The sequence below is a fragment of the Lactuca virosa genome, chromosome 5, assembly GCF_052849685.1.
Source record: "Lactuca virosa cultivar CGN04683 chromosome 5, Lactuca_virosa_CGN04683_v6, whole genome shotgun sequence".
Lineage (NCBI taxonomy): Eukaryota > Viridiplantae > Streptophyta > Magnoliopsida > Asterales > Asteraceae > Lactuca > Lactuca virosa.
The window spans coordinates 313,261,173-313,270,448 of NC_136430.1; the positions used below are offsets into that span (position 1 = coordinate 313,261,173).

A 9,276-nucleotide genomic window follows, 5' to 3' on the forward strand; every position below is an offset into this window, starting at 1 on the left:
ATGCAAACATAGTTTAAACAAAAGATTAAGTAAAGAGTACACTTGAATTGCCTTGATCTTCCCAAAATCGAATGCTTAGACTTGATCTTCGGGTTCTAGAGCTCCAACAGCAACTTGAATCGCAATTTGCTCCCCAAGGGTTCTAGAGAGAGATCCCAAATTCGTGAATTAAAGCTCTTTATATAGTTTCTGAAAACAGGGGCTACTCGCCGAGTCCATATACCGACTCGGCGAGTCCAGCACTTAAAATCCGTATATGACAAGGACTCTTATTTGTTCGCGAATCTTCAAGCCTACTCGGCGAGTAGGCACCCAACTCGTCGAGTTCTTCAGGGTTTTTTCTTTCTTTCCTTTCTTTCTTCAATTCCCGAGCTTCCTATCGCTTTTTCTGCTTCCTTTTGCTTCCGAGCTCATCTTTTGGGCTACAAATACATTTTAAACATATTTAAGTACCTTTTGTTCATAATTTGCAATAAAATAGCCAAAAATTATTAAGATTTAACACAAAATATATGACTAATTATGCACATATCAAAATACCCCACACTTGACATTTGCTTGCCCCCAAGCAAAACTGAATTTCAACATACTAGCATCACTTAAGACAATCCTAAGCAAACCCAGCCATTATGCCAAGACCGCAACGCATGCATTTGTGTCTAATACTTTTCCTATGGACTCCCCTAAATTCTAAATACTCACAATCCTCAAAAACACTCGCCCACTTCTTTTGAACAACGCTCATTTGATGCATCCCTCCGAATCCATCCCCAGAAAACTTCCTAACCTCAAGGTATTTTTGGTCCAGCAACCCAAGCATACATAATCTAGAAAATTACAACTTTTCGATACTACTATAGAGCTTATTCGGAATTCTTCACTTCTTCGATAGTTGATCTTTGATTTCTTTGAATTCATCACCTTGTTGTTTGATTTTTGGTATCTTCAACTTTTGAGCTTCTTTAGAACTTTGATCTTTTGATCTTCACTTTGATTGCTCCAAAATTCTTACAACTTTTCTTGTAATACTCTCTTTTTTTCACATGTAACTCACTTTTTTTCACTCAATACCTACATGCTTAAGCAGGGGCGCTCAACTTCAACCTTTATTGGTTAAAGATATTAGTTTTCCTGGATACATTTCAAGTACACGATGCTAAACATATTACGTCCCTCAAACTAAGCGAGGTTGTGTTTTTGTCCCATGATTTAACTAGAATAAAGGAGGCCACAAATGCACTATAATGTATATAGGCTCAACTAAACATTTGGGTCTTCAAAGAATCATCAAACATAATACTAGCATGATTCCTAATTGCTTTTACCATGATTTTCAAAATTAGCCCTAGCAATTTTTATGCAAAATTTTTTAAAAATTAACTAAAATTTTCAAGATTTTCGACATTTAACTAAAATTTCAACTAATGTAACCAACCCCCTACCCCACACTTAATTTATCCAATGTCCCCATTGCATGGCATGCATGATAAAGAACAATAAAACAAAGAGAGAATTGGAACAAACTCCCCTGGGATAGTAGTTGCGAGGTCGATCTTCTCTTTAAGCTCCATCTTCAATTGACTTTAGACATGGGAACAGCTCATCCATGTCTCGGGTGTCAAAATATCATGTGGTACAGCTCCAATTATAAAGGAAAAACTTTTGGAAATGCTCGGAAAATGATCTTCCAAAGAAAAGAACCAATACCCGTATCAAATGTGGTCAAATTGTGAACTTGAAAATAGAATTAACGAGTGACGCGTCGAGTAGATATGCTAACTCGCCGAGTTGTAGCGTGACTGGCAGAAAAGTCGCGAAATTTCACATGGACTCGTCGAGTCCATAAGATGCACTCGGCGAGTAGACCGTTGTGTAGAAAAATAAATTGTATTCTACCCAGGTCCGTTTCTGATGTATGGGGGTAATATAAACTAATACTTTCCCTCATTTTCTTCAGTAAATAATCACTCAATAACTCTTCATTACCGGACTCAACCATCGACTCGAAAACTTCTATTTTATCGTCTAGACTCGACTCTTCACGTTATATTCGCTTACGCTCTATACTCTTTCACTTCACTCTTTTATCAAAATTCTGAAAATACCAAAGGCAAACATGCGTAATAAAAAGGAAAAACAACCAATCCTAAGAATTAATAGATGTTCAAAACAACCCAAAACAAATAAAGCAAACCAAACTAAATGAAAATTGTCTTAAAAACAACCACTAAACCAAATAAAAATAAAAGGATAAACCAATCTTCATCTCCCTCCTCATCATCACCAACATCGCTTCCTCCAACTTTGTTCTGTCTTTGGCTCACTCTCTCGTCCTAACTCCGTACATATGGATACTCGGGCCTGGTTCTTGATGTAAGATGCAATTGATCAAACAAATGAACAAATGAACCATGATAATAGTTCATGCTCCGACGAAGATCATCTTGGTACCTCCTCAATTCCACGTTGTACCAATCCATCGGTAGCTCATCATCCACCAGAATTACCGGCGGATCTTCTCGGACCGGCTCATGCCTTGGTCGGACCCGCCGACCTGGTTCCTCGGGCGCTAATACCTCATCATTATTAGGGATGGCAACATGGCCACCACCATAATCCTCTATAATCCTTGCCCTCCTATACAACGTGATACTAAAAGGAGGTGTGGGTACCATTGTCAAATAGTTACCGGCCCCTTGCTCCAATATACCAAACGTCCTTGCCAATCGGGTTACGAACATCCCACCATTGATCTTATAAGTGATCCTATCCTTGACCGCCCTTTCCCCCAAGTATCTAGCCAAGAAACAAGGAAGGTTGCAAAATATGTCGGGAGTGATAATGCTCCACAAATAAAAGATCTTGAGGATCGGAACCTTGTCATCATCCTTATGCATGTTGATGGTGCTTGCGACAAGGCGGTGGATCAAACGGTGGATTAGAGAACGGATACTCCCTTCTTGAGCGGAAGATGGTATATAAACCCGGTTAGCAATAGTGTTCCACCAAGTAGAAGCAACCACTTCCTCGGGTAGGTCTTTGTGGCTTCTCCAAAAATACCCCAAAAGCTTTGGACATTACCACACGTTGGTCATATATTCCTAGCCTCCAACCAAGCTTGGCTATGCTACATCGGCGAATTTCCCCGCCAAAACAGAAAGTAAGGACCCCGGGATTGTAGTAATCGCTACCACCTCGGAAGGATATGGTTGAGAAAAATTCCCAGCACAACTCTTGGTATACGGGTTCCTGGATTCTGAAAAGTTGGTTCCATCCATCACATGTAAACGTCATCCCATTATTCATAAAGGTCTTGACCAAGTACAGGGTCAATTCCTCCTCCAATACTGACTGGCCAATCCAATGCCAATCAATCTCCTTTGGCACATAGATCTCTTTCCTCATCAATATTTCCAATTTCTTCTTGGCTCGGACTAGTGATGACTTGGATGTGATTTGAGGAAAACTTAACCACGGGTTGTCCCCATGTCCGTTTCCACGAGAGATTTGGCCCCTCCTTGACATTTTTCTCTGCAAAACCAAACCCAGAACACACAAACAAAACACAGAAAAACTTAAACTATAAAAATTATGTGACCCTGCAACATGGACTCGTCGAGTCCACGAACCGACTCGGCGAGTAGCATGAACAGTTCATCGTGATTTCTCAGTTTTGAGTTGGATCAAATCATCCATCAAAAATCCAAATTAGGTTCAGGGGTTTGTTTAGGGATGTCCATTAAGCATTAATTCATAAGAAATTTTAACTATAACAACCTAATTCATCCAAAATCGAAACCCTAGAAATTCAAGTCAGGTTCAAAATCGGGATTTCCACAAATTATGGTCTCTATTTTACCAAAGATTGGAACTTTAACAAGATTAGAAGTAAAAGATGTTACCTTTTGATGGGATTTTGGAAAGAATGCAAGAAATTGAAAATGGATCCTTGAGAGGCGATTTGCTCGTCGAGTGCTATGGTGGCTGTGAATGAAAGTGTGTTTCACTTTTAGGGTTAAAACCCTATTTTACAGATTGTAAAAAAAATATTTTTTTTCTGGTTAAAACGTGGACTCGCCGAGTAGGGGAACCTACTCGCCGAGTAGACGCGCGATTCTGCAAAATAGTTAGGATTTTTCAAATGGACTCCTTGAGTAAGAGTTCGGACTCGTCGAGTCTTAGAATCTGATTAAAAATTTTGAAAAATATTTGTGACCTTTAAATTTTATGCCACCATACCCCACACTCAAGCTTTGTTTGTCCTCAAACAATCAATTTAAACAAAGAAGAAGATTCAGATTGACAAATCCTAAATCCAACGAAAAAAAACGCAAAACAAAATAAAAAGTAAAAAGAAAGCAAACTCTAATATCGGGTTGCCTCCCGTAAGCGCTTCTTTTTGTGAGGAGTTGTTATCTGGACTCCTTCCCGCTCTACGTTTCAGCGTTACCCTCCACCGGGAATTCCTGCTTAATCCTTTGTGATTTATACTTTGTCTTGTAAGCATGGATTTTTCTCTTATACGCCTTCTTCAACTCCTCCTTTCTCCTTCTGGTATCATTTCCCTCAGATTTACGCTTCATCCCTCTACCACACTTCTTCTTCCTTTCTTCTACTGTGTGCCCCATCATGTCCATTCCTCCTTTATCTTTCTCGATCGCCATTTCAGTCATCATCTCTTCATCACTCAAGGTGACGGCTTCTTCCTCACTTTCTTCATATGATTGAGAATCCGATGGTTTAAAAGTGAATACTTCCAAAGTAGTAAAAACTGACGTGCGAGGTTTTGTTCTTGTGGTTAGCTTATCCCCTTTTTCTTCTTGATTATTTGAGTGCAATCTAATAGAAAAGTTATGCTCCTTAGTTTCCAAAACCTTAGCATTCTTGTCATCCTCATTCTTATTAACTTGAATTTCTTCCTCATTTTTCAAATTCTTTTCATCAAGTGTTGAATTTATTTCTTCAAAGTTGTCCTCAACTCCTTCAAGTAACCTTTTCAATTGCCTTAAATCGCTTTGAGCATCAAACTCATCATCTAAAGAATATCGTTTTGAATTATCTTTTTCCAAAAGTGCTAACTCTTTCTCTAGCAATTCATCACCCAATTCCATTGATGAAGTTTTATCTTCAATCGATTTTTCATGCTTCTTTTCTTGATTAGTGACCAAAGTAACTGAATCATCCCCCACCATAAGTGTAAGTGTTGATTCCCGCATATCAACTATGGCACATGCAGTATTCAAGAATGGTCTCCTTGGGGTCTTCTTCCATATCCAAAACTACGAAGTCAGCAGGGAACACCAACTTATCCACTTTGATTAAAAGATCTTCACATGCTCCTTTTGGATGGATCACCGTTTTATCATCTAAATGGATGGTCATGTGGATAGGTTTAAGTTCTGTAAGGATCAACGTTTTGAAGAAAGAGTAGGGCATTATATTGATACTAGCCCCCGAATCAGCTAATGCTTGAGTAGTAACCAAATTCCCAAATTAGCAAGGTATAGTGATGCTTCCCGGATCACCCATCTTTTCTGGTAGTTCATCCAACACTATTTCTGATACTTCTTCCATGTTCTTTCTATTTGTGAGGAGCTCTTTAACCAAGGACGCATACTTTGGTGAGTGAAGGAGTGTTTCAACAAATGGGTTGTTCACTTGAAGTGCCCTTAGATGATCTAGGATCTTCTTACACTCTTGAATCTGCCCATTCTGAATGGCTCGGCCTGGGAATGGTAATCGTGGCTGATATGGCTTTAAATAGGAAGTACTTTTGTTGGCAGGCTGTGTACTCGTTGAGTCCATGTTATGTACTCGTCGAGTCGATCTCACAGTTCGAGATTCTGGAATTGTTTCTTCATTTTCAAACTCAATTTTTGCTTCCACTTCCTGGATTGGCTTCAAAGGAGAAAAATTATTTTCAGAGCTTGTTGTGATCACATTCACATGTGCTATTCTCGGGTTCTTTTCGGGATTACATGGAAGTTCACCCGTTGCTCTTTGGTTGACTTGTAGTGCAAGTTGGCCTAATTGTTTCTCGATATTCAGGATGGAGGCTTGCTGGTTTCTCATTAACGCTTGTTGCTCTTTCATCATGAGTTGTTGTTCTCTTATTGCATCATCGGTTTCTGTAACAACGTAAATTTTCAAAACAATTTTTCATTTTTAAAACATACTTTCAATCACACGATAATCATAAAACATAATGTATTCACTGTTTCATAACAAAACATGTCCCAGAATCTCAATAACATAAACTCCATAAGTGTGTACGGATCATGCCGGCGCCTTCCCGCGATCCTCGCTAGTACCTGAAACACATATCATAACAACTGTAAGCATAAAAGCTTAGTGAGTTCCCCAAAATACCACATACCACACATACGCCTTTCCAGGCCATAACTCTGTAGGATCTTCCGATCCATGTGTCTCAGGGGACTTCCGTCCCGAGTCCCGGTAGACCTTCCGGTCCTACCTGTATCGACCTTCCGGTTCGTAACCTCTTGACCTTCCGGTCCATATCATCCTGACCTTCCGGTCCTTACCATTCGTAACATACATAGCACATACATATATATATCATCCTGACCTTCCGGTCCTTACAATACATAACATACATAGCACATACATATCATATAACCGCATATAGCACATACATCATAGCATACAAGACCTTCCGGTCACATATAAGTACCCTTCCAGGTACAGTATAGTGAGAAGACTCACCTCAATGAAGTCGGACAAACTTTGACCTAACTTAGCCTCCTCCTATTATTCAAATAACATCCCCGATCAATATTCTCTCATGATCTCATCTCCACAGATTGGGTAGAAGGCCATTCTACCCTTCCCTGAACTCTCCTGAATCAGTCTTGACCAGAACCCTAAAGTCAACGAAAGTCAACGGTCAAACTTTGACCCGACTCGTCGAGTGCACAAGGGCGACTCGGTGAGTCCATGCGGGTCCTCTGAATCCTTTCAGCCTCTCTTGGCTCGTCGAGTCATCCTTCCACTCGACGGGTTACACCTGTCACGAATCGCGGGGCAACCCCGACTCGACTCGTCGAATCCACTTATGGACTCGGCGAGTTGCTCCCATAACAACTCTCAAATGACCTTCTGAGGTCAGATCTGCTTCTCTAAACTATAGATCTGGCCTTCAAGTGCTCAAAGGTCACGTAAAGGTGCAACCTTTACGTGCATGCAACCCACATCAAGTCATAAATGGAGAAATAACTCTAAAAATGGCAACCTAGTCTCCAATCCTCCATGAACAAGCATAAAGCAGAATGGGAAAGGTTCTCTGGACCTCTATGGGTCCAGATACGAGGTCTAACCCAACAAGGGACCATAAACTCAACCTTTCAAGCCTTAAATGGTTTATAGAAAACCCTAAATCATAGATCTTAACCCAAAACATAAGGGAAGTTCGATTTGATACCTCAATAGTGTAGATCTGAACTTGAAAACTCTGGATCCACAACTCCCTTGACCTCCTCTTGTTGGAAACTACTTCTCCTTTGCTAAAACACACAAGAAATGGTGATTTAGCATTCCTCTTGCACCACAAACCTTCTCTCTCTCTCTAGGGTTTCTCAGGGGCGAAGTGGCCACAATGGAGGCTATAAAGGCCTTTAAATAGGGCACAGGCCCCGAGAATTAGGGTTTCACTTAACAGCGCGGACTCGCCAAGTCCACGCATCAACTCGTCGAGTTTGTCATTAAATCAGACAAGAAATGTGCGATCCTACTCGGAGAGTCTGAGCGCCTACTCGCCGAGTCCCTCCCTAAAACTCAATATAAATACTTAAAATAAGATACCTGGGAATCCGGATGTTACAGTTTTGTTGTGTCTTTTCTCGGACGCAGCTGCAAGTCTTGTGAGCATATCTTAAAAGTCTAGCTTCTTCTCTTGCACTGGTTCTTCTTTTTGGAAGAAACCTCTGGTCTTCATTTTATATTTCTCCTCCTTAGCCTTTTTGTACTCATCATAAGGTAGCCATTCTTTCCTTGGTTTTAGGCAATCTTCATCGTATTTATCGCCACTTGAGTAACTTACTTGCGCTTTCCGGTTCCCATTTCGTCAAGATCGCAATCCTTTGTAAGGTGAGGTCGGCTACAATTTTCACACCCCACTCTAATGGCATGGATGGATTGGTCCATCTTATTCATCCTTCGCTCCATATTTTCCAACTTGGCCATCACAACTGCCATGCTATCATTCATAGAGTTTACCACCCCTCGAGTCGAGTCATGTCTTGGATTATGATATTCTCTAGAGTGCTTAGAGAATTCTTCAATGAGTCTTTTAACTTCAGCCAAATTTTTCTTCGTTAATGAGCCTTGAGAGCCAAGTAGTTGTCTAGTAGTGACATTTACTCCATCATAGAAGGTTGACACTTCTTGTTGCACATTGAGGTCATTTTGTGGGCAATTCCTTAGTAGACCTTTGTAGCGCTCCCATGCTTCGAATAAAGACTCTCCCGCTTGTTGCTCAAAATCGGCAATGGCCTTCTTGAGTTTAACAATTTTAGATGGTGGGCAAAATTGTTCTAGAAACTACTCACACATCTTAGCCCATGTAGTAATCCCTCCCGGTGGTAGTGCTTTTAGCCAATCCTTTGCATCCCCTTTAAAAATAACAGGGAGCATCCTCAATAACACCATCTCTCTAGGTACGTTTGGAATGTTGAAGTAGTCGGCAATGTCTTTAACTTCATCAAGATGATTGTATGCATCTTCATAATCCTTTCCGGTGAAAGGAATCTCCTTCAACGCAGTAAGGATGTGCCCTTTAAGTTAAAACGTGGTAGTAGCGGGTATGGCGGGTTGCACAAGCCCCGGACCGGTGTCGTCTCGAATTCTCTTTTTGTATGCCTCCATCGTGAGATCCGCAATGTTAGCCATGATGTTATCGGGTTCTTTTTCGTGATCACTCTCTTCAAAATCGGTAACGCTTTCCTCCTTCTCGGTCTCGTACTCGGTGTCTTGTTTCGTGTTGTTGGATTCCCCCACTTTCTTTCCCTTCTTCTTGCCAAAAACTGATTTAAGACTCTTAAAAGGCGACTTCTTCGGAGTATCTTCTTAGGTCTTGTCCTTATTCTTGCGAAATGATGATTCCGGGTTTTCAAGTGGTGGAATCAAGGATGAATTCGATCCATGGGTCATAAACAATCTGCAAGAAACAGAAAAACCCGTAAAAAGAACAAAACAAACTAAAAAAAACCAAAATGGAAAAGAGCCTTGGACTCGTCGAGTCGGTGCGAATGGACTCGG

At 40.7% G+C, this 9,276-nt stretch overlaps 1 non-coding gene across 1 annotated transcript; it reads left to right on the top strand.

Moving 5' to 3' along the window:
• The first annotated feature begins 8,416 nt into the window (after positions 1 to 8,416).
• Positions 8,417 to 8,523, top strand: LOC145117872 (small nucleolar RNA R71). The gene has a single exon (XR_013712866.1). It is a non-coding gene; the product is annotated as a small nucleolar RNA R71 (small nucleolar RNA).
• The last annotated feature ends 753 nt before the right edge of the window (positions 8,524 to 9,276 follow it).